Source organism: Aptenodytes patagonicus, chromosome 9 (assembly GCF_965638725.1).
Source record: "Aptenodytes patagonicus chromosome 9, bAptPat1.pri.cur, whole genome shotgun sequence".
NCBI classification, from domain to species: Eukaryota; Metazoa; Chordata; class Aves; order Sphenisciformes; family Spheniscidae; genus Aptenodytes; species Aptenodytes patagonicus.
The window spans coordinates 4786099-4813846 of record NC_134957.1 but is presented as its reverse complement, the minus strand read 5'-3'; positions in this window follow the sequence as shown (position 1 = coordinate 4813846).

Sequence of the window (27748 nt, the reverse complement as noted above, 5' to 3'; positions counted from 1 at the left end):
GGAGGAATTCATTCTCTCTTGCCTTGGCCTCAGCAAAATCTCGTATCAGTACAGGTTTGTTCTCATGTGTTCTGTACATGAATTGCAGATTATTTTGGTGAAAGTACCTTTTTCTTGTTTACATGATAAAATGTCTGGATACGAAAGAATGGATTGTTTACTTATTTGAGGTGTTACTCTTGAATGCGTGTTTCAGAAGTCACTACTCAATATCGGAGGTCGACATCACCTGACAGTAGGTATTGGAATACAAATTAGTGTATCAAACAATATTATTTTAGGAGAGATCATTAAAGTACAGTGTACTGTATTTATAAAGTAAGGTTGAAGGAATACTTGTTCATTTAGGGGATGAATGGATTTGATGTGGTAAAACTGGAAGCCTAGTAGAACACGGCTGCTGCTGGATTGCTGCAAGGCTTCTGTTAGATTGTGGTTTAACACATCTTAAAACCATGAGCTGTGGGCTCCCATCATCACTATTACATCTAAAAATTGTTCTTGTCAGCACAGGATTTTGAGTTTTTTCATCAAAGTCTGAATTACCTGTTACCACTAAAGACTGTTCATTGCATATAAAGGTTGAAAATTTGCTCTCTTAGGTGCCATGCTTTTAAATAGGAGAATTCAGTGGTTGTTAATAATCTTTCTGCATCTCCAAATTAATGTAATTTGCTAACAAATATGGAGCAGTAAAGCTTCTCAGATAAAACAATGATAATTACTTTCATAACTAAGAGCCTAAAGAATTGCTACAGAACAAAATATTTATTGGTATTTCTCCTCTCTTTCTTGACACCTAAAATATTTTGCATGCCTAGCTAACAAATACAGACTTTAAAACAAAGGTCACCTACTGCATGTGCATCTCTGTGCCGCAAGACATATGCTGATTGACTTCTGAGGGGTGCTATGAAGAATACCTATTGGAAAAGGATTCCACGACAGCTTATGACCTACTTCTTTATTTTGGCCATTGGCTGTACCTTCTAGTGCTGCAGCCCTTTCAGTTCTCACTTCAAGACAGACTGAGCTGCATCTGTATTTGGAGAAGAGGCAAATAGGTGTTAGTGATTTCAGAAATGGGGTTCTTTTGCCATAGTCTGATTCCAAACTGTGATTAAGAATGATGTTGACAGAGTTATTTTCTTTAGCTGGTGTTTCTAGACCGTATTAAAAACTCTGTTTTTCTTTTGTTAAAAGGAGGAATATTACTGCCTGTGCTGGATAATAATTTAAGAAATTATTATGAAGCCTGTGTAAATTCTAGTTGAAGCTTAAATTTAATTTATTATTTTTTTATTTACTTTCCTAAAGTTGTGTACCCAGTGTTGTAAAATTCCCCATATAAAATTTCACACGTGGGTTATAACATCCACTGTTTCTGATAAATGGCTTGTAAATGAAAGGCATTATGGATTTTACTGGTATTTAAGATTTATTTCTATTTTCTTCTCGGATTTATAATATGCTGCTTCTATTGATCCATATCATTAATGCACAGATATGCTAAATTTATTTTCTGAGATTGATCGTGCTAAGCGTGGTTTGTTGGCTTTAACCTGAATGTGCATAAGGAGAAGAGTCTTTGAGCAGAAGGAACTACTATTTGGAACACAGAGGTCTTTTCAAGGAAAAAATCCTAGAGAATGTTTCTCTTATATTATAGATTTTTCATATAACTTTGAGTTATCAATAAGGATAAAGCCCAGAGGGAAAATTTTGCTTTGCTTTACAGGAATACAGATTCTCAGTTGGTGTAAATAGGCCTAACTCCTTCAATTTCAATGGACTTGCACCACTTCATAGTGTCAATGTGTACAGATTCTTCTTGGGGGAAAGAATATCACTTTCATCAGCAGCCTTTCAGTTAAATAATCCAGTAATTTTTCTGAGTAGCATTCTCAAAATAAAAAAGGAGAAATGTTCTTGCTGGAGCAGAGAAACAGAATAACAAGGCTGTCTGAGTTCACACCTTGCTGAGGATACTAATTGAAATTGAAAAATCAAAACAATTTAAAACAAAGCAAAAGCAATTAGCAAAAGAATATAACAATAGTGAAGTTTACCACTTGGAAATGATCTTATTTGTTTCCCAGAAATCTTTATAAATTAAATTTCATTGGAAGTGTTTCTTTTGTAATTGACTCATGGAGTTATCTGTTAGCGTTTAATGGTAATATTCAACTTTATTGAACTTGCTTAAAATAAGGTAGCACAGATTTTAGCCTTTCGTGTTGTGTGGTCAGATCCATGTATTGCAAATACAGTCTGTGAAATCTGCAAGTAATGGCTGCAGTCTGCAGGAGAGCTTGCTGAAAACAGCTCTTTAATGTCTTGTGCAATTCTCCGTGCATACCATTGTATAAGGGACAGTACCTTTAAAGGACACTATTTTTTTCTTTGATGCTGCTTTATCAGCTCCTACCTGAACTCCACACAAGGAATTCATTCTACCTGCATAAAAATCAAAGACCTTGAAAACTTAATGAGACAAATGGGGAAAAAATACCCACTGCAGTGTGTTGGAAAAAAATAAAATGTTACCTTAATACTATCAGCTCAAAAGCAATAACTTCAACCATCTAGTGCATTGCATTACTGTCTATTGCCTTGAGATTCTCAGTAAATTCTGGGAAAACTCTAGGCTTCTGTGGTTTTTTTTTTGGTTTTCTCTATTGTTCCTAAAATGTTTTGCTGTTTTGAGTATTTATGGCTTAATGTCTTTTTGGCTGTCATCATTAACAAGACTTGTGGCTTATTGCTATTGATATAACAATTTTATTTTCACAATGGGATAAATTAAACTGAAAGAGATTCAGGACCAAGGCTGAAGTAATGTTCCATACTGAAAGATCACAGCTATCCCATAAGAACATGGGTGTCTCTTAACATTGAGGATCTAGCTGATCTGTGACTGGACTATTTTCCGTGGCTACACATGCCACTATTTTTGTGTAAAGGACAATGAATTGTTACCTGCTAGAAGTACCTTTTTATGAAAGATGTAATCACTAATAGCTTACTGGAACTCTCCTGTCTTGCTCTTCTTGACGATGAAAGTCTTATTTCAGAAGACCAAGGCGCCTGTAACTTTCACTTTACATTTATATTATTAAGAAAAAAAGGCTACTTCCTCTATTGGTGTTAAACATTTAAAGTTTCACTGACTAAAGTGAACTACGTTGACTCAAAGCAGTTGAAAATCCCCTAACTTTCTTACTTATTTCTGATGCTGTCCAATTTATAGGTAAGAATCCAAAGCAGTCTTCCTGGCTCAAGACTCCCACCAAGTTCTACATAGCTTGGAGTTGAAATTCCCAACAGAAGAGAATGAAATACAGTGTTTAGACTGTACCTTGGGATTTCAGAGATCCAAGTCTTGGTAGCAAAGAATTAACTACAGGATTCATAGGGTACAGAGTTTAAATTCCCCTGCTGTTATTTTTTTGTCTAAATGTATCTTACATGTGCCCTAAGTGAGAGGAAGAGAGTGGCCTCTCTTGGGAGGTGAGAAGTAAAGGTTTGGACCTTTTTGAGTGAGGCAGAGCTCAAAATTAGGCCTTTTAGTCTTTAAAACTGTCTCTAACCCCCATAACTACACTGCTACTACTGCCATTTTCCCTTGTCTTTTCTTGAATGTGTGTCCTATTAGCTCATTTCTCCAAAGCTATACTCTGTCTTTAAAGAGGCTTCTGAGTAGAATTCTGCAGCCATAACCGATGCCCAGCGGCAGGATGTGAGACTCATCCTGTCCTCAGGGCTGGTCCAATGGGTAGGTCTAGACAGTACCATACTGTGTGGTTTTTTTAGTTCTACTCTGAGGTGTTGTTTGTGCCCTGTAAAGGGGATGTACACGTTTCAGCCAGTGTTCAGGACTCCACTCCAAAGAGTAGGCATTGCACTGAAAATTTGTGATGTAATGTACTGAATAATTTCAGTGATTATGCCCTTTATCTGATCTGCCATTTGACCTTGCTGTGCCTTCATTGTAAAATAGAGTTAATATTTTCCAACTCAGCATTAAATGTTATGATGTGTCTGGATATTAGAATAATACTGACACTATAAATTCTTTATTTATATATACATTAGGATGAACTCAACTGAACTTCTATTCACCATTCTGATCATGAGCTTTTTAAAGAAATTGCTTCAAGCTAGAATAGATGCAAAGAAGAGCTACTAGTATGATTAGAAGATGGGATGTAATATATGAGAAAAATTTAGAAAAACTTGATTTACTAGCTCTAGCAAAATGAAAGCTGAGATAAGTATGAAGGTATACAGTTATCAAAAGCTGGGGTTCCAAAACACTTTTAAAATGAAGGCAATCACCTAACAGGACTTTTAAGATAGAACATTATGAAATTTTATCCTAAGCAATTGATTGGCATAGAGTAAACAATTGCATTCTGATATCCTATGAATTTCTAGTAGACGCTCTCAGCATCTCTTCTCTAATGTCTCTTGGTTGCTAACATTCTTTGAACTTCTGTATCATCAAAATCCATGAGAGTTAACAGTGTAATGAAACTGTTTGTTCCAAAATCTAATTAACTAGCAAGTAAATCTTTAAATTATCTAATAATTTTCAGCTGAAATTTTCATTATGCTTGCTTCTAGGCCAAGTTTAACTTACATTATTTTGGAAAGAGATACTACAATGTGTTTGTTCCAGAACCTTCCTCACAAGCTGCTTATGCTTTACTCACATAATAATGTTTTCTACAATTTTAAAATTAATTGAAACTTAGGAATCTAATTTCAGATAAGATTCAACAATTTGCTGCTGGTTTCTCATTTTTAAATAAATTAGTAGTTAAATGCTCATTGTAGATGCTCATTGCTATGTTTTATGAGAAATGAGTGACATTCTTTCAGCTATGATACCAGAATTAAATTTTGTCTTTTGACATTTTATAAAAGAAAAATTCATTTTGCTTAAAAATCTGATACCAGTAGTATTTTTTTTCAGAAATGTATTTTTCCAACTATTGATATAGTTATTAATATTGATATAGTTATTAAATAACTAAGAGGGATAGGATTTTGATGGTGTAGAAAGCACTCATCCAATAAGCCGGTGTACATTTCATATCTTACATTTGACCCTTAAATGAAATTACAGAAAGTACCTGTAATAATTGAGTATGCAGCTTTTTTTCTAAGATATTTTCTTGTTCACATCCCAGTTTTTTGTACGTACCAGAAAAGCTTCAAGTGTTTTAAACATTGTGGGTTTTTTCTGGCATAGAGATGAAATTACTGTAATATATTTGCATTTTTTTGAATTCTACAATTCCCTTTATACCTGTTCTTACTAGTCTCACAATAGCACTGGTAAACAACAGTGCAGTGTGGGATATGTGTGATATCTTGTATAATAATTGCACTCCCACACAAGTAATTTTAGGGTGCACAAAACTTGTTTTCTTTATTATTTCTTACAAATCAACAGTGTAATCAGTTTTGTATGAGAGACAAAAGACATAATCTTGCTTACTGTAATATGTGGTAAATTTATCCAGTGATTTTATCCATTTTTTTAACAAAAATCTCAAAAAACTAATTTAATGCAAAGGTAGAATTCAACCTTGACATTGTTATTGGATATATATCCCTATGTCAAGTGGAATAAGATTCTTCTGGCAGAGAAGGAAATAGGAACCAGCTTTATGGAAAATGTGTATTTGGGGTTAGTATTTCAGACTGATAAAGCATTATTAATTTTCTTAACTTGGCATGCCTTTTGAAAGAAACTGAAGAGAATCACTGAGTCTTCTGAACTGCAGTCAAGAAATCGTATTCCACATAGTTGTACTGTGGTCTATAGTGAGAAACTGCTGATCCTAGGTACTTCTGTGACCTCTGTTTCCAAGGATGGGGTTATTTATAGTCATAAATGCATTAATTCATACATATTATTATGTATAATTATGTCATGCATAGGAAGCAAGAAAAAGATATTATCCCTATTTCACAGAGAATGTGTCATAAAAAGATGAAGATCTAGATTGTTAATGCCAAATTTGTATTGAAATCATTGAGAATTAGTTACCCATATGCGTTCAGCATCTGAACCTGTCAGCTGCTGAGCAAGGAAAGGAAGTCTGTGGGGTATCCAAAGTATCTCAAATTCTAGATTAGCAACCTGATTGCTAAACTAGCTATCGTATAGCAGGTACAATTTTCTATATGCAGATTTGCTGTGCAATCATTGTACGTATTTCATTGGCCTAGGATGATACTCCTTTTTGAAGTCTCTATTAACACAAGATTTCTGTAGGAAAATGCTCATTTCCATGTATCTAACCACTAATAATGGAGTTCATTGCTGATAAAATAATTATTTTGTTTCTACTTTGTAGCATATAGTTTTAGTGAGAGTATCATATGTTTTATTTTTGCTTGTTTGTTTGTTTTTAAAGAAACCTTGAAAAGCGTGTCTTAAAGAAAATCCACAACATTTTTCAGCATGGTCAATCCACTATTTGCTCCCAGCAAGAAGTACCAGGTCAACTACCTCTCTCCAGCTGCTACTAGCTAACATTTGGCTTTCTGTGGCTGTTAGCAAACAGAAAGGAAATGACTACTCTGAGTCAGAATTGAGAGAAAACAAATTCAAAGAAATAAGGTTTTGGCAGCTAATCTTTAGAGGCTAAGTCATGCTTTCATAGTCAAGTCTTAATAAGAATCTTTTTTGAGAGGCAAACAACTGGGTCAGTTGCCTGGGGTTTGGCACGGTTAGGTTATCCAATATATCGTAAGAGTGAATAACAGTTCTGGTGCTAATACTTACTTGAAGAATATAAGTATTTTTAGGATATCTCTCTATATTAATGACATTAATTCTGTCTTCTTTATGTTTTTATTTTGAAACCTTTTTTTTTTGAAAAAATATAATTCTAAGGGTAGTTCTTTCAAAGCTCACTGTGTATTATATCATATATTATGGGTCTGGCTTTTACAGATACCCATCTGCAGTTGGGCAGCTCTTAAGAAAAAACAACTTTCCTACCATTGTATTGGTTAGTCTCCTGTCCATGTCTGTTTCATGCTCTGTACATGTTTCACACCCCCTAGTCTGTCATTGCAGCTGATATAATTTGATGCTTCCTCAATCAGACCTCAAAATAATTTTCTCGTGTTTAGTTTTTATTTCTACCTACAAAGCTCTTGTAAAAATTTTGCACAAATTTTTAGTTTAGTTTACTAACAGAAAAAATCCATAACTTTTGTTTTCTTGACTGAGCTGGAATCAGAGTTACATGGGACATAAGAAGGGAGGAAGAAGACCTATGTTCAACTGAAGTGACAAATGCAAATCCTTCTGTTTTACCTTGAATTAAAAAGTGCTCCCCTAAAGGGTAATTTGAACAGTGGCTACATTACAGTGTCAAGTGCAAAACCTTTAATGGAGAGAAATTGCCTCAACTAATCTATTTGTCAGTAGGGAGGGGGAGTAGAAAACTATATATAACTTAGGACCTGAAAGGTTTTGCCCTTCTCCAAAAGAATAAAATAATACAGCACTGAATAATGGTTTTGATTCCAGTTGTAAATTAGAAATCCAATTTGTTCTTATGAGCTCCCTGCCCCATTTCTTACTACTCTCTCAATTCTTCTGGGTGACATTGTGAGATAAAGCAGAATTTACATGATTGAAATAGGTAAAATTTTCTTAAAGCTAGACTGAAACATGTCCATAATGATGTATATAAATTGTATTGCTTTTATTAATGAATGCCAAGTATCTCCATATAGGATAATTAAGTTTTATGCTTAGAGATGTGTTAAATGCAGATGCCAAAGCCATTCTTTTCATAATTAATGTTACCTGCTGTAGGAGCTGAAATATGGAATTTTTAAGCTATCTGAATACAATATCATGTTACGATTACATGAACACAGGCAGGGGAAACAGAGTTGGCAGGGAAAAAAAATACTGTTAAAATAAGTGATTTATATCATTTGGAACCACTCTCAGAAAATGATATGCTATACAAGTGCTACTTAATAATTTATATCTATGTTTAAATTGGGATTTGTGTTTAAAAAAAGTGTTGTGTGTTCATCATGCCCTAGGGTGGTAGTGGTGAAATGAGTTGGGTCATTATTTAGGTTATGAAAAACTGTGCCAAATAGCAGTCACATAGTTTAACTTTAATGAAGAAGAGATCTTCTCAACAGAGAGATAAGTAAAATTTATTATCTTATTTTGAAATTATTTTTTAAAGAAAAGCAATAGAGAAAAAGTCCAGGTTTCCATCTTTCTTATTCTGTGACTTTTACATGAACAATCTGTGAGAAAGTGGATTTTTCTGTATAGGCCAACAATGAAAAAAGCAGAAAAGTACATTGTGAGTCTTCCTTTTACTATATACAAAGTACGTGACATGCAGTGGAAAAGTTACTGAACGTAGCGTACTTGAATTTGAAATTGAATAACTTAAGGTTAACTCTTTCATAAACTGCGATTGTAAACTGTAAAATGTATTCAGAAAATTCTAAACTTGTATGCTAGTTGAAAAGTAAAGTGCTAGTTGAAAAGTAAAGCGCAAACCTTAGAGACTGGCGTCAAAACATATTTGGATCAAAAACATTTATTGGCTTGTATGAAAATGAAAGTACGTATAGGGAATACTCTAGTGGAATTGTATTTTGAATGTTTTGCAAAAACGTTTGGAGAAGAGGGAGGCTGATCCTTTGTTTCTAAGCCACTGTAAAACTCCTACTGACTTCAGTGAGAGCTCTGAATTTGCCATGTTTTCAAAATACTTGCAGTTCTAAGAGACTGTAGCCAAATGAACAGAAACAGTTTCAAGCTTTATTTATATGTGTCCAAATTTATTGATGGACCTTTTACAGTAATATCTTGCTCACAGGACTTCAGTGTCCTTCATTACCAGTTATCTACAATCGCATTCTTGCATTTGGTAATACATGTTGAATGTATTCCTTTTTCTCTTCCACTGTGTACGAGTTTCACCCTCTGCTCATTGTCTAAAATTTCCAGTCTGAAAGTATCATTTCAAAATATGATTCGTATGAAAATACAATTGAATCTGAGCTAATTCTTATCAAAGACTTAAAAATTTATTATGGTTTTACAGTTTTATATTATTGTGTAAAGTACGATCATCTTAGTTCCGGCATAGTAATTCCAGTTATCACTCTCAAAGGGAGTTTCGGCATTACTTCACTGTCCTTATCACTTTCATCCTACTGCTCATTAGTGGGTTTGTTACCATTTGAACAGAAAAGCAGGCATACTGTGTCAGACCAAAAGTCCATCTACATAAGCACTCCCTCTCTGCAGACTACAGTGGTCAGCAGTGAATACATGGGGAACAATGAACAGGACCACAGCCAGTGGGGGTCCCTGTAAATACTCCCCAAGCATCCAGTAATCAGGTATCCAGGCATTTCCTGAGCCAAAGCTGATATTTTGTAAACTTCTGGGGAAAAAAATAAAGTTTACATTTATATTTTTATTTCCCTGCATGTGTAGCCCATAGAAACTGTTTTCATATTAATGTGAAGGAATTGTCACTGAATGGTATTCCAGATGATGTAAAACAGTATTCAATGACAGTACACGCATTTATACTCCCAGAGGACATAGTCTGTTCTATATAGTTGAAATTGCAGAATGTTCGGCAGGATATCAGCTAAAAAACCGAGGTAAATATTGGGATATTGATGAGAAGCTATCCATGTTTTCATTTAAAACATGTTTTGTCTAACAGCACGGTGTGTACTCTACATACCCATTCTTAATGGCCTAATAGTGACTTGAAAGGGAAGAATGTCATTTGCAGAGTAAGCGGTGACAGTGTTCTTGAACAATATATGAAAAAGCTTAGAAGGGAATTCCTGGATAATACAGGATATGTCTGTAAGGCCAGGTACAGACAATTGCAAGAAAGATTTGTCTGAAAAGAAATAATTTGGAGCCTTAGCAAAAGGATATTGATTTTTTTTTCTCTTGATATAAGAATACCTATACTAAATTTTTTCTCATCTATTCAAAACTGGTAAGTAAGCAAACCATTACAAAAAAAGCTATGTTATTCAGAAACATAACAACCATGATGTACTTACATTTTAACCAGCGTGAATATGAAGTCTTTCTCCAGACTGCAGAAAAGGAGCCAGAAACTCATGCCTTTAATCCTCTGAGCACTGAGGCAAACGCCAGGCTGAATATTACTTACCTTTCAGGAGGGCTTGCCAGCTCTTGCTAACATTTCTGTTGGCTTTCCAGTGACTTGCTATGTTTCTTTGCATGCTGAGATTAGCCCGTAGGGGGTCACAGAGGGGGCACAAACATGCCATGAGGAAAAAGGCTTCATTGATGAAATTATCTTTTTCAAGATAGAAGTTTTAATTAAGTTCCAGGTGCCTAGTTAAAATACCGCATTCTGTGTCATCTTCCTCATCAGTGCCATTTGGCACTTGCCAGAAGGCTTTGCATTGCATCTTCATGTATTTAACTATTGCTTTGGAGACATTTCCCAATAGTGCCTTTGCTCCCTGGTACGAAGTATACTCTTCCTTTCCCTTATTTTCTTCACATGCAAGAAAGTTCTCCTCCTAACATCCTTAATAAATGCTTCCTTTTCAGTGACAGCCACGTTGCTCCTTGCTTGCTAATATCCACTGTGCTTAGTTTTATCCCTAATGTAAATTATCAGCCTTTAGATACTGGAAACGTTAGCATGTTGTTGCTGTGGGCTAAGTGTAATTCTTTTAATCTTGATGGTAATTTCCTGGTTAAATATTTTAAACAAATACATTTAAATAAATAACTTTATATAAGTAATATTAATTAATCCTATCGCTTTAGTAGTACATTTGGATATTCAGTTATTTCTGACTCTATATTTTTTAACTTTTATGTTTGGAGCCTAATTTGGCAAAGAATAATATGCCTTGTTTGTAATCACGTATTTTAATCAGCTACTTAAATGCAGGTTTTAGTTCTATTAGTATCAGTGAATATAGCGAAAAACTAAGGCAGAGTGTAGAATGCTGTTCTTCTCAATGGTAATCTATAGGGACGGAGAGATGATAGGGACTTTCTCCTGTGCTCTCCTCTCGTTTCAGAATGTTTTAAAAGACAAAACTGTGGCAGAAATTCAGCTTTTATGCCAATACCTTTCATCTGTTAAAAATAAAGATTGACCGGTTAGATATGGCTGAGATATTATATACGTTCTTGTGTAATGCAACTGTAGCGCAAATGCTTTTATTCTATCTAGGACATTCCTAAAACAGAGTTCATTTCAATTTGTGCCAGTATTCACAGAAACTTGTTTTGATGATTTCTTGCAGACCTTCACTGACTTAAGCTTAGGTCAAAGAAAATCAAACGGGTTTTAAGCAAAGACCCAGCTATTGCAGATGTTTGTTTTCTCAGAAACGATGAGATTAACAAGCTTTTAAATGATCAGGAGACAATCAGAGATGGAATATGAGTCTTATTGTATTTGTGTCCTTGGCACAGAGGACATCATAAAGGGTGGAGCGAGTTACTGTTTTGAGAGAGATTGAGGGTTTTTTTAATTTATCTTGTACTGTTTGATGTTAGTGCGGATCTGCTGTGATTGTTTTTCCTGTTGTGTTTCAGTATGATTGAACTCTTCATGTTTTTAAGGTTGACCTGTAAAATGAGAAGTGTTTCCTGCTTTGAAAGATTTCCTATGCTGAAGTGCTTTCTTTATACTCGTTTTACATTTTTAAGAAAAAAAAAATAGAAACAAACCTTAAAATTTCCGTGGAAATTTTATAGATATTTGCTCCTTTGTATTTCAACTTTGGGTGCATGCAAACCTCTCTGAGGTTGGCTCTGTTTTGTAAGCCGTACGTTCACACCACAGCCCCTAGGTCATGCGTACTATTGTAAATTCTGTTTTTGAGGAGTAATTTGTGCTGCGTTATTCCTCATTTTACAGCTCCCCTTATGAATCCTGGTAGAACCCAGGGTGCTACAAATGAGTTAAACAGAGACACCATAAAGATAATTTCTTTTTTATGGGACCATTGCCGAGATATGGAGCGACTCAACAATTTAAGCATTTTTGTTTGCGTAACAAAATGCTAGATTTCACTGAATGTCACAAAAAAAAAATTCTTCCTCCTACTGGAGGAATTAAACACATACATTGCATATTTTTATAGATTGTGCATAGTGTTTTGCTATTTCCTCTGATTTTATGTCTTTTTCATCTTTCTATCCTATTTTTCTACCTTCTGATTTTGCCTTGTGTCTTTCTAATAATGTAATTCAAATTTCAAGTACCTTTCCTGTTAACATTTCAGAAAATCCCTACACTTAGTCAGTAAGGTCATAATGAAGATTCTTTAAAAGTTAATTTTAGAAAACCACTTTGTTTCAATCAGTTCCGTATAGATGACAATTTCCTTGGCTTCATATCTATTTTACAAATGTACATATACAAATGTAAGCACTTACAGTTTTCAAATAATATTTGCTCTCTTTGCCCCTGTTCCTGCTACACAGTAAGTCTGAAATAGTGAGCCTTCCTGTTTGGGACCTTTTTTTTTTGAGAATAATTCCGCAATCCAACTGAAACATCACACATAGCCAGAAGAATAACAAACTAAGAAATACTGTGAGTGAGAAATAGAACAGTGAAGCTTTCGGGAAGTGTGAAGAACAACTGGTGAAGGCTTGCACAGCATTTCATTCTAAGCAGTGGATGTCTTCCAGAAGGAAAATGCTGTCTCCAAGCACTGTTTTGCAGTTTTCAGTTAAATCAAGGGAAGTAAGCCAATTATGTTTCTTTTTACCAAAATTTGAGAGTGCTGTATACTGCATAAAAATGAACTGGAAGATACATTTTCACACTTAGCATACAAACAGATAGGGAGACCGGTGAAAAACTTATTAATAGCTGGTGAGCCTCAGACTGGGACAGCTACAGGGGAGAGGGCTAATGGAGGGCTCATAGAATCCTGTGACGTTTCTGTCACACCGGGACTGACTCCTTACAAGATGCAAGTGGAAGTCCTAGAGTAAACAGGATTTACCAAGCAAAAAAAATCTGTCCAGAGTGAAGCTAATGTAGGCCATACAACAGCAACAAAAAGTCCACTGAAAGAAGGGATGGCACTATTTTAATGCCACAGTAGCAGCATGGTTCTAAACACGTGTGATAACAAACTCATTAGATAGGGACACGCTTACATTCTTATGGTATTGTAATGGTTTTGTGTCATGCTCTCTGCCACCCTAGTCATCTTGGCTTGCACCCACTCTGCCAGGTAGCCAGCTTCACTAGACATCTGCCTTCCCAAGCCCTTTCCTAGAGCTACCAACTATGATCCTTTCCTTCTCGTGGCTAGCAGCAGTAAGCAGTGTCTGGGGAAAAAGGGTTTATCATTAGCATAAATGTGCCAAATGTTGCTTTAACCAAAACAGTAAATTGACTGATATGGTAGAGAACTAAAATGAGTATTTGATGACATCTCCTGAGGCATATGGAAGCTCTAAATAGAAGGCAGACTAGAGCTTTAAAAGATAAATGAGGCAAGATTTGTAAGGAGAGGTAATATGTCTTATTTGATCATCTGATATAGATTAAAAAGAGACAAGCTTTTGGGAGGAGATATCTTTTTTTTGCATCACTTTTCTATTTTATAAAACAGATATTTATAACTAAAATATTAAGTATAGATTAGATAGATGTTTCTAAGAGAAGTTATATTTTACTTTCCTTAAAAATTGCAGGAGTAGTTATTTTTCTATTTACCAAGGTTTGGTTATCAATTCTTAGATAAATATGTAAAATGCAAATAATTATCTGTATTTCTAGACTACTTTTAGAATTTCTTTCTTATAGTGGAGCAGTAGAGCAGATACAAATTCATTGACTGAGCAAACCCCCAGCATTACAATATCTCAGACAAACAGTTTGGTTCTGAGGTGAACATTGACCATTGTTGCTCACTGGTTTTCTCGTTTATTGGGCAGTTTAAGTTGCTGTCTATAATTATAAGAAGTTTTGATTTCCCACTATTTTTTTCTTCTAAAAGTTGGCTGTCCATCTATTACAAAACTACTAAGCATGAAATCTATACAAGAGTTTACTATATACGATATACAATTTCTGCCAGAGGGGAAGAGGTGGAATAAAATATTTTTTTTTTATCATACCATATGTTTAAATCTGAATGCAGAGAGTTGTTTACACTTTTCCATTTTTCTAATAAGTGAGCTTTATATAGCCATTGCATTAATAACTGACTCTCTGTAATGGAGAAAAACTGTTTTTCAGACTTTATATGCTATAGATAATTCAAGAAATGGAGGACTGTACTGCTGTTGTTTAACAAGATTCTGGATACACCAATATTAATTAGAAGCTGTCATTAGGCTGTCTCTTGACACATGCTGTCTTTGACGATAGCCATGGAACAGTTCAGAATATGGTGACATAATCTTAAAAAACACATTTAAACCCAACCAAACCATATTTGCAAAAGTGATTTAAAGTCTATATGAGTCTTTTCCCATTAATTTTTCATGAGACAGGCTAAGTGGATAAATTATTTTGAAATTGGGATTTAGTCATCTAAGTAACTTGTTACTTAGTCAAACTTTTAATTAACTAAACTGTTCTCTTTATAATTCATATTAAGCAATTTCCTGCAGCAGTATTTTACAGGTGAAAATCCATGGATTGCTGATTTACTGAATAAGAAATAAAATATGAAAAGAATGACTTGTAAAAAGGTTTTAATTTATTGCTTTTTCATTTCACTTGAGGATGCTTTTATTTTTTCTGTGGGTTTCCAATTTTTCTTAAAAGCATTATTTTATGAACCATTGACATATATACCATCACTCTCTTAAACTGTAAAATTCTTTTAAAGAATTGCAGGATGTTCTACATGCAACACAAAACTACTCAAGCACCAGCTTTAAGGTTTTTATTAAAATGCCAAAGAAGAATTATTTTAGTAAAAACAGCACTAATATTAAAAAAAAAAAAAAAAATCCAGAAGGAAACCCCTTAAAAAATAAAAGTTTGAATAAGTCTTGTAACTTCCTGAAAGAAATTTTGGTTCTTTTAAAAGTTAGATATACATATAATTGTCACACATTGTGCATGGAGTTTGTACAGTGTAAATTGGATTGGAAATATTTTAGAAACAGTGTTAGTAGTAGAGGAAAATTATATTTCACAGAGATACAGGACACCAGCCTTGTCTTAAACAATAATCCTAGAGGGCTATAAGGATGTCAGTGTTATGTAGACAAACTTATTTGTCCTGAGTCCTCTAACTCTTGCACTGATTCTTCCCAGCGCGCTGAATTATGTTGAGTATTTTCTTGCATTAGGTTAGTAAGGAAGAAAGAAATAGTGCCAATCCTCACATTTACTTCATAGGAACTTGTGTACTACATATCTCTCTGATCCACAGATAAGCAAGGAATGTTCTAGTCCATGTGTGTTATTCAAAACAAAGATAATTTCGATTCTACAGAGTATATTATCTTAAATACAAGTACGCCAAATGTTCAGAACACAGCTAATTAAATAGGCAGCTATTTTATAATGGGATAGTTCATCCCACTTGATATATCATTATCCAAATGCAGTTCTTAAGCTATATAAGATCTAATTTTGCACGACAGTCTTAATTTGTTAGTAATCCATATGTATTGAGGTAATGGAACTATTTGCAGTAGAAACTACTCACATGCTCAGAGGGCTATAAAAGCACCTCTTCATGCGATAACCTGTATTTTCCCCTTATTTGTTTTATCATAAGAGATGCATTTCTAATAGATTACATTGCATTTCAAATATAGTTTGCATATCCAAAAGGACTTGAAAATTTTCTCTTAAATAGCATTTGAGACACATCTGAATTTTTCTCATTCTTGTGACAGTCCCAAAAGAAAGGAACACAAGTTGCCATCAATAGGTAAATTTCTATCATGTTGTTGTAAATTTTATATCCGTTTTGTTTCATAGAGCTGCTGAGTGATATTAAAAGTGGCTAGCATTATATCATTCCAGTAATAGAAAGGAATTTACTCGTTCATTCATTTTTGTAACCCAATCCTGTATTGCCAATGTAACCCTTCCTCAGTTCTTCTGTAGTAAAAATACATATTAAGTAGATCTACCTTTTTTAAAAAAAATAAAATAAAATCTGTCATTTCTTTATGTAATCCCCTACCAGGAATAAATTTAGTTTAGACTGCCTCCAGTTTTTATCACTTTGTAAATGTCAGATTTATAAAATGTATACAGAGTTTTATACAGAGATGTGAAAGATTTAAGTTTGTGACATCTAATAATTCTTACATACTTCAGTCTTGGGTTTTTCCTACTTAAACATTGTCTATATTTCAATCCTTCTGGTTCTCCCATTTCTCCTTTCATCCTTAGACATCACTTTTATTTGCTGAATGCAAGGATTTAATATATGCATTTTTTTCCAGGATACCTGTCTTAATCACATTTAACATAAAATCACAGGATAATTTGGGTAAGAAGGAATCTCAGGAGGTCTCTAGTCAAAGACACCTGCCTCCTGCTCAAAGCAACATCAGCTGTGAGATCAGACTAGGTTACTTAGGGCTTTACCGAGCCACATCCTGAAAAACTGCCAGGAAGGGGACTGCACTGCAACGTGATCCGATGCTTGGCTGTCCTCACGCTGAAACAGTTTTTCCTTCTGTCAAGTCAGGAACACTCTTGTTTCACTGCTTCAGAGCTTGATAACAGTGTGTACTCTGCAAGTGTCAACAACTTGTTGTCTGTGACTTTGCAGATACCACCTTGAAAATAGCTATATATTTGCATTTCATCTGATATACACGTATTTAGCGCAGTCCCAGCCCAGTAATGGAATCTGTGCACCTGGCCTGTACAGTGGTCCAGTCACTTAAGAAAAAAAATGTATTTGGAACCAGTACATCTTAAGCATGTACTGCAGAGCCCATGATGACAAATGACAAGATTTTTGGTTTCTTGTGGAAATGATTATTTTAATAACAGTGAAATGTAATTTGATTACATGAATTTTTGTAATTGCAGTGCTGCCTGGAGACTTGAAAATAGGTATTATTTGAAATAAATTTAGACATATTACTAAACTTAGGGTTGGAAAATCAGGCAAGTAGTACATGATTACTTTCTGTACAAACTGGAGAACAAATAGTGGCAACATCAAATATATTTTCCTTATTTTTTTCTTGATGCATTTACTACTTTAATGTCTGAACATTCACACATTTACAGGAAATATATAACTTTACTTTCATAGAAAGACAGAGCTTCAACTTTGAGGTGGAATTTGTAAGCAAATAAATATAATCTACTTTTGCACTTGCTTTATTTTCTAAATGCATCTTTATTATATACTTTACATACATTTGCTGTTAATTTACTGATAATTGTATAGACATTTTTATAACGATACAGAACATAACACGATTGTGAGGAGTTTGCAAGTGGCTGGTGCAACATAAAACATATAATAAGCTAATGGATTCAAATTAATCACTGAGCTAGCCAGAAAAAAAAGACAAAGAGACTGGGAAGAAGAAAGAATAGTAAGCAATGCCATAAAACTCTGTCTTCCTTTTTGTACTGAAAAGGCTGTGGAAGAATGAGCATGAATTTTCAGATGTTAATATTCTTTATGTTTGTTTCTCTTTGAGGACTTTGTTCTTTCTGCATATGTTTTTTTGGTCTCCCTATCTGTTCAAAATTAAGATGATTCAGATAGCACAATGGTAATTTTTTTTGTTGTTATTTCAAACACACACACTATTACTTTTACTGTGTTTTTATTTGTAAATACAAACCCCAGCATTTTCCCAGGCACTGAATATCTTTCTTAATTTAATTTCAAAATACAATCTGAAATACACTAAGTGCCTTAAGAAATACATATTACAATAAAAAATACTCTGTGATGTAGTAACGCTGCTCCTTTACAGCTTTTCATTTCATGCCATGCTCAAGTAACTGAAATAACAAGTAGCAAATGTAGCATGTTACAGAGTTTAATAGTCTTGGATCTAGCAGATGAAGAAAGAGGAATTAACTTCTAAAACTGAGACTAATTTGCAAGCTCATTCTCCCACGAAGCCAAGTCTTCATGACATTTAGAAGCCCACTTCTTCCACAAACCAGCCACTGTTTCAAGCAACAAAGTCTTAGTCCTATTTTAAAAAGGGGATATATGTAAGGTTGCGGGGGTGTGTGTGCTATTTTTCTTTCAGAATTAACTAAAGATAACCATTATAAATAGCTGGTACTAGTTAAGTTTTACACTTAAAAATATATTGGTTTATGTTTCTACTGAAATGCCAGTAGATGAAGAATTACTTTTGATATAACACTATTTGCAGGAGGGTGGGTTGGACTGAAAACTTCTTATAAATGCTGATGTCATTGCTATCAGTGTCACGTAGAAAACATTATGCTTTTTTATGCTTCAACATTATGCTTCATCAGCAGACACATTTTCTTTTTCCCGTTGTTGTCCATCTCTGTCCTCTAATAATTATGATTAGGAAGGCAGAAAAAATTTGGTTTTTCTTTTGTATTCTGAGTTTTCAGATTGGTTTTGCCTGGGGCAAAACTTTCTCTTGCTTATTTCCTCCTAACCTACTGTGCTATCAAAATACTAAAGAATAAAGTGCAGTTGTGGGTCAAGAAAGTAAAACATATCCACCTACTTGGCAGTTGTTCCGTGTGACTCCTTATGTTCTATATACATATGTTTCCCTGTCAACACTGCACGTACAATGCAGCTTGGTTCAAGGGATGAAATTCTATTTTCATTCCCATATCAAATTGTCAGCAAAGTTCTAACTTCTGGACCTTTCATTAGTGGTGCAATAATACATAAATCAGTTGAAGAGCTACCGCTTGATTAAAAAATTTTTAGGATTCTATTTCAAGTCTACAATTCTGAAAGTTGATTAATAATATAATGAGTAATTAAACATCTGAATTAAAAGGTGAACCTCATACTGTGTCCTGAATATTTTCAGGTTCAGGCTTTGCAGATCATTTGAAAGAGAAAGGTCATTTATTTAGATATCTCTTTTTTCCTCTGCTAGGTTTCAAAAATGAAATACCAACCTAAGAAAGGGATAACTTCACAGCACACTTCTAAAACCGTAACTAACATTTTCAGTTGTATCTGAAATTATTTCAGTAATAAGTGTAATCACAGCTTATTTGGTTCCATAGGCATTTTGTACATGTTGGGGCCTCTAGAAAAGTGTTAATGTTGATGCCATGAACCAGTCTTAAAATTCTAACGTTTCATACAGATATAATGTAATAACTGGAAAAATATGGGACAAAAAAATGAAAAAAATGCATCTTTGTTACAAGAATCTTGAGGGTACCATTGGCAAAAGAACATCTTAAAAATATTGTATCCTCTGGATTGCTGCACTGCATTTGTCTTCCTTTACAGTATTACAGTTTGGGGGTTTTGAAGTTTGACATGCTTCCTTAAAACTGTTTTTTTTTCCTTTTTTTTTTTTCCCAGTACCTGTATGGCAATTTTTTGCAGGAAAGAAAATAGCTAGAAGGGGAAAACTGAGGTATTGTTTTTTGCAGTTCCTGGGTGGTTGGTTTGACGTCCACAGTTTGTTTTTGTAAGGGCATTACAGTAAAATCCCACATATGGATGATATTAACCTTTACCATATCTTTTCTCAAGGGTATATTCTTTCAGTCTCACATGGGAGAGCTGTGTGGGTAAATCCCGTGAATACTAATGGAATGATGAAATCTTTTCTCTGACAATGAAAAAATTGTCAAAAGTGTCCATTAAAATAGGCAGATGACAATTCCTTTATACTTCATGCATTTTACTAATAATTGAGATCTCTATTACATTGAAATTCTGTCCTCGTATTCACGTATATGCTTACTACAAATACCATAGGGATATAATGTGTAAAAGGTCATATTTTGTACATTTGTAATTATATAACTTAAGGATGCTTTAAAAAGTCTAATACCAAATTTAGCTAAGAAAAATTCAGCAACAAGGGCTTTCCTTGTCTGAAAATAATTCCCATAACTTGAAAATGCTGAGTCTGGTACAAAAGAAATAGAAAACTTCCATATGAATAAATTCCAAATCAAGGATCTGTTATGACAGCTGAAGTCCAAGTGAATATGATGACTTTTTATTTTGTTTTAATTTTCTATTACAGTCTTGCTGGATCTTTTTTTCTGTAAATTAGAGAAACATTGCCTAACATATCAATGTTTGTGGATATGTGTTGATTGCACTGTGAGTATGAACAAATTGCTCATAGTAACAGAATAATACAGGTAAATCACTATATTCTGTGCTGAAACTATAGCTTTAAATTAACAACCTTTTATTCGGAATTCAATCTGCTGATGCACAAAGTCAATTTGGCACCAAAGACAGAAAACATTATGACTGGATGTCGTAGAAATTTGGCTATACAACAGAGAGGTTTCTCAGTTTCATAGTTCAGGCCAGTAGTTGTAGCTGAAAGACTTGAAAATCTGGTCCCTATTTGGTGAGACAATCTGCAGTATTCCATTCAATACCAGACAGTTTTATGCCTAAACCACAAAAAGCCACAAAAGTCTTTGAGCAGTTTATCAAATAGGATTGAAACTAATCTTTAATAAGTTTTGATACTGGTGGTGGATTTGAAATGGGTAGAGTCATTATGACTCAGAACATCTGGCAGTTAATTGGATCTATGACTCCAGTGTATTTTGAAATCTAGTTATGTGATTTCTTATATAATGTCTGGATTTGAGGTGCAATTTCAGTAGTGTAAGCTAGATCTCATTAGTAAGACATCCATGATGAAACTTTTAGGAGTCAAGGATATCAGTGAGCATAGGAAATTAAAGCTCTGATAGATTCTTTTATGTTGATTTAAGCTTCCACTTTTTATTGATGGGACAGTTTGTATTTTATTAATTTCAGGTTAACATCAGATTTCTACATGATCAATCACTTCTGAAAATAGAGGATAGACTGGTATGTGATATTCCTGAAAAACTTAATTCTGAAGGTTCAGTTTTTCGTATGGTCTCTTCTAATTCAAGATTACAACATTTCAACAGAGGAAGTATGATAGTCTTATACTCTGCAGTCATCGATCTAATATTTTTCAATAGCTCTGAATTTAGTGAGTGAGGTAAATAAAGTCATATTTTTTAAATTGTGATAATAATAAGTAAAAAGGCATCTGGCAACATTTTTAGTCCCTATCACAATCTAATGATCACTTCCTACACTAATTCTTTCAATTATAGTACTACTTTTGTTCTTACAGTGAATAAATTATTATTAATGCAATCTAATACAAACTTTATTCTTGCCTTAGAAAAATATAGCTAATTTCCTTTTTGGCCTTTCATGGCCCTTCATGCACAGCACAGATTTGGTTTTCATGGAAGACAGTCATGTAAAGAGAAAAGCCTTCTCCAATCTAGAAAAATGTTTGGATAGAAGCACTGTTAGAAACAAAACCAATTTATCAAGTGTCACAGCTGTTCACTGTATGTTCATAATAATCCTTTTTATTTGGGTGCTGTTTGGTATTTATAGCTAATTAACTCCCTTTTACACCACCCAGCAATCTGCATTTAGAAAACAGTCAAAACTGAAATAGATTGAATTAGAAGCTGCTAAATACAATTAATTCACTGTAGACCTGTTGTTACCAAAGCACTGAAAGATATTTTCAGGTTTTTTTTCCTGTTACTGTGTCTTTATTTTTTTAAAATTTTACTTAAAAGGCTGAATATAAAGACTTTCACAAGTTACAGAAACTCCAAAACCAAATATCTTCATTTCAAGGTAAGATTAAGCAGTTGTTTCCATTGCTAATGTTGCACTATTGATATACAGGTAATGTTTTGTACTACATGGACAAAAAAATTCATGTACTTAATGTCAGAGAATACTATAGTTCTTTGTGTAAGCCAAAAGTAAAAAAGCTGCACCTAGTCTTATGAGGGGATGAATCCTACTTCCCACCGTGCCTCTGGCCAATTCAGGTAAAGAAAATACATTGCTCTTTTTCCTCTTCCATCGCTTTGAAGTGAGTAGTTTGAAAGTGTGTTTCAGAAATGGAGAATTGTGGCATTATCACTTAAGTGTAGTAAAATGGGTAATGATAGCTTATGAAATAGTCCTCCAGTGTAGATGGAAATAATTTAGAAATGACTTGCTGAATATTTGTTCACAGATCACAGGTCCCCAGCTAAATTCCACAGCAATATGCTGTATATGCCTTCCCACCACAAATTTTGGAATTTACTTCATACACTTTTAAAATATCAGTTACTAGCTATTTTGGTGGGCACTACCAATTAGAGGAAAGGAAGAGTACTTCTTAGATTTTCAAATACAAAAAATAAAACAAAAAAGAGAGGAAAAAAAAGAAGATAATTTGGATGCTTGAGCATTTCTAAAACTTTTTTTTTTCCTCTTTTCCTTCCAGTAAGCTTCTTTTTGAACCAAAATTAATTATTTTGGTTTGATGCTTCCTAAGTATTTTTGTTAGAACTTACAATTTTTGGGGGGTAATATTAAAATTTGTCTTTGACGTGGTTATTTTGGGCTGATGGATTTCCTGCTTCTTTTTATTCTTAGTTCTCACTGACTGTATGGCTTTAGAAAAGTCACTTTAGAGCAAATGTTCAACAATGATTGCATATGTTTTATACAGACTGTTGTTAGATGATGTCTTACAGTTTTCCCATTTATAAAATGTGTGATAAAACTGTCTTCGTATAAGTATTTTGGAACCTTATTATTTTTAAAGCATTTATTGATCTTTAGATGAGTCTTTCTTACAATTATAGATAACAGATGCAAGGGACAGGAGGCCTTGTTACTTATTTGGTTTATCTGCAGTAAGCCTCTTTCAAAAATTATTTTTGAAGTACACATATGCAATTACTTCTGTTGTAATATCTCTGGGCAGATGAGGTAGTCATGGGAAACAAAAAAGGAATGAGACATCCTCTGATACTGACTGCCTGTGAGATTTCCTGCCTGGTGCTGGTTTCTCAGTTCAGGTTGTGCACTAATGGTCATATGGTATGGATCTAGTGGCAGGACTGAGTAACGGATTTACCTCACAAATCTGGTGAGACTGCCTCGTTTCTGATTGTTGGGCTGCTCACCACCCTTGTGTAGAATGGGGAAGTTTGTGTGTCCCAGATTTGGGAAAAATTAAATTTCCACCTCTCTGTCCTGCCAGACTTTTCAGTTGCCCTCAGTGAGTGCCACAGCACTAGTAAGGTAATTAGTTCTTGTCTTCTTCCGTGTTCCCTGAGTATACCAAAATGCTTTTAACCAAAACACAGTCTTTCTAGCCCTGCACATCAGCAAGAAAATATTAAGATGTTATTTCAGTATTCAAATGACATACTGTTTGTGTATTATTTAATTTTCACTGACTTTAAGGCAAGATAATGTTTCTATCCTTAAAGTCGAATAGCACAAGTGGGTGTTAATTCTGATAGAGTTCAGGAGCTAGTAATATCATGCTGTTAGAATTTTAGTAAATAGAAAACTGCTGTAAATTTTAGTAATACAGTGCTAGTATCAAATAGAATGAGCAGCCAGACTGCAGATAAGAGATTCAAACCACTTTGAACAGATCTCTTGTTCAATCGGCAATCATTAAAGAGGCATTTTTACTGATTTAGCATCTGGTATTCAGTCAGAATTCATAGTTCTGAGAATGTAGAAAATAAGTGCCTTTTATAAGATAGCTAGTCTATTGGATTTGATTGTAACTTCAGTTGAAAAACCTTATCAAGAATATAAGCAAGGAGAAAAATGTATTATCTCTATAATTCTCTCTGAAAAAACATCTCGTGAATTTGTAAACATTGAAATACATAGAAGTCTATGGCAAATTTTCTGCGGACTTCAAATAGCTCTCGCTACTTTTATTTCAGGACTGATTTTTTCTTTTACTAGACTTCAAGATTTCTACTGTCTGCCCAAAGTATCAACTCATGGAAGCACTGACAATGTCATCCTAACTTAGCGAATGACACATTTTACTTACCTTTCAGCATATACTTGAGTCCTACTTGTGTGACTCAGTTGTGTATCACAGTGGAAGGGATTTGAGCTTAATTCAAATACTTGCCTGAAAGAATTCTTTAGATGGAAGGGCGGGGGGGAGGTTACTTTCCATTTAACAATTTTGAAGTGTAGAGAATCATGAAAAAAATGGATACAGGAAAACAAATACCAAGAAATGCTTTCCTTTTCATTCTATTTTAATATGTGCCTAAGTAGATTTACATTACTGGAGAATCAGACAGACATTATATGTGTGTTTTCTGAAAAAGAACTGTTATTTTTTTGGCTTGATTTTCTGTATCTTATGTAATCTTTTCCTTAGCTTCCTGATCACTGTTATTTGTTCCTCATCCCTTTCTATCCTCCTGCCCACCATTAACTTTTATGTGTGTGTTGGCCAATTTCAGCCCCGTTTGACAGGAAGGCATAGATCTGAGGCACGGGGTCCTATGAAGGTCTGCATGATATTGGTTCAGACATGTGCAGACTCCAAAGCTGTTTGTTCTGCTTGCCATTAATTTAGAGGTAATGCTTCTCCAAGAATCAAGAAGCAGCAGCCAGCTAACCAGTCAATGTATGCCAAGCTGCAAACTAAAACATAGCATATGCCACTCGGCGGGCTAAAAAGAAATCGTTAGTATACATGGAATGGGATGAGAGTTTAGGAAAAAAGGAGAGAGAATGAGGCGGCTGGAGACTGAGGAATTGTAAAGGGATGGGTTGTAGAGACGTAAGGGAGCTGAATAAATCAAGCGTGATACATAAACTCACAAAAGGCCAAGTTTTGTTAGTTTTCCTGCTCAGAGTACTAGTTGCTTGTCTTTCCTTTTCTTTGCTGCTGTTCACAAGAAAGTAGAATTAGAAAAGAATCACTACAGTTCAACTCAGCTGGGAGATAGAGAAAAATAATAATTCATAAGCTGCTCACTATATTTAATATATCTCTTCAGAATAATATTTACTAGAGATTGTTTATTGTCTTGCGTTCTTGTATCATTTGTAAAAAGAGCCAAATAAAGTGTCTTAAAACTGCTACTTCAAAAGGAGTTCTGAGGCATCCCTTTCTGGGGGAGATGTTTAGAGTAAGGGTTACTCAGACATACTATGTTAGTCCTTTCTTTGTGAATGAATTTTGTAGATACAGAAATATCAAAACAGATTAAGAAAAGCTGCCAAAATTTTTCCTTCCCAACCCTGACCCTTGTTTGGTAGCAAAATTCTAAAAAAGGTTTTAAAAGATGTCTGTGCATTTCAGCATAAACATATTTTTAAGGCTTTGCATCAGATGGAGGAAAAGTAGACAGTGACAAGATTTGCTGAGTATATGGTGTATATAATCTGACATTTTCAGGACACGGATTTTAACTTAACTAATTTACACCATCAAGCCACACTACTTAAAGTATGTGACAGCAAACCATCTTCACATTGTATATATGGATTTCTTCATTTTATAGATCTAAGATCCATCAATTTTGTTCTGCAGAACTTAATCTTCTTTTCTCCTTCCATATTATGACTATGAATCACTATTCTAGTTGCTGTTAGCTCCACCTTTAGTCTCTCTCATGTCTATATGAGAGCTCACCTTCTGCTGCCAAGCCCTGGCTCTTCCCTTTCATAGAAAGTCCACAAATTATCCATGAATGGATTAAACCATAAGAAATGGTACTGTATATATCTAATTTGGCCCCTGTTATCTACTCAAAAGCCATAAGAAGTCTGACTCGCTCCATCCCACTTCCAGGATGATGATGAGATGTCAATAAAAGCGTGGCATGTAATTGCTGGTAAGAAGAAACTTTTACACCAGACTTATTCACGGTAAATAATTTCTGTTCCAGAGGGAGGGGCCAATACCTGTTGACTCAGTGTCTCTTGTCATAGCATATGAGGAAAGCCATGTGTTATAAAGCTTTCTGTGAGATTACAGAACTATCTTTAGCATTTCTCGGTTTTGCAAAGCTTTGATCATTCTCACTATTATACTCTTTGGCTATAGCTATAGCCCAAGCCCTAATGTTAACTGAAGAATAAAATACATCAGAGCATAAAACACTAAATTGTTTGGTGGAGCAGAGAGAGTTGGGTCCAGAATAATTCAAAGTGGGAACATTTGGTTCTTGGTCAACAGTAGATTAGTAAATTGGTGAGTTGATATAAGGATTACTGTGAATCAAAATTTGCACACAAATAAATTTCAGCTACTAAAAAACCAGCAAGTATCAAAGATGTGAAATGGAAATAATTATTCTTGGAGTTTCTGAAACATGCAATTATATGGTTTATAATTAAAAAAACAAACCAAAACAAAACCCCTTTATGGATACATCTGTTCCCTGTAACTTAAATAGCACCCCTCCCAAGGATACTATTTGGATTTTTCTTTACTGTGAAATTTCCTTCCAGTCTTATAATCTATTTTATTTATACACCTATTGCTTTATGGGTGGATATTTAAATTGTCTTACTGACGAAGCAGGATCAAAATCCAACTTTGCTACTATACTGAAATTGTTCCAAATTTACACCAGCAGTTCCTCATGAACTCCTAGATGAGAATTTTCTAGTGGCCTGGTATACACAACAGCCCATTTTCATGCACCTTCTGCCCTCTGTGTAACTACGACCTCCATCTTGGTCTGCAGTTTAAAGTGCCAGAAGCTTTGCTCTGATGGGCTTTGCATGAAGTCAGTTTCTCCTATACAGATCCCTTATATTCCAAAAGTTTCCACAGTGCTGCCCTATCTTATCTGTACTTTCTTTTTGGTCGCATACCATCTACCCCTCTGCTTCTGCATTTGGACATGCTCATGGTAACAGGAATGTCTCCTACCTAACAGCTTAAGTTTTGCCTCTGGTGCATACCTCTTGCTACATCTGATATTGTTGGTACCCATGATCTGTGCATCTAACCATCTTCTTGGGTATCACAGCTACAGCTATTTGTATGCCTCTTAAGCCATCCACCGCTCTCTCTGTTTATTTATGGTGTTGTGAAATACAGTTTCACTTAATGTGGATAGTTTATAATTTGTATGGACTAGAGGAAAGTGTTTTCAGAACACTGTATGGAATAGATGTGGTAACACCAAGGAAGGTTTTATTCCTCAGCAAGTTGCATGCTACGTGGCAAACTTTCCCTGTGATGTGCTAAAGAAGAATGAACTGCACTTTAGGGCATTAATTGAAAAAGACAACTTGTATGCTTTCATAATGTTATGACTAAAATCTTTATGCTTTTCAGAGAAAATAAAATTATATCTATATTTTATTTTATCTAAGAATAAACATTTTAACTGAAATGTTGAGGAAAACAAATAGGCACACAAAACTACCCCAAACTCTCCAACACTGCAAAATCCCAAAATGCTCAGCTGGCTCAGTGCCTCTTCTACATTATTCCTATAAATCTCCCCTTCCTTAGCACAGGATGCGGGCAGGCTGAGGGTTAAAGGCAATATGACTGATGTATACTGCATTTTTACAGAGTGGTATACAGAAAGCCGGATCTATAGGAAGCCATCATCATGTACTGCTGATAAAATCTATTTGGTAGTTCAGAGCCACTGAAGTAGACTGACGTAGCTCTGGTACTAAAGGGCTAGAAATGTAATGA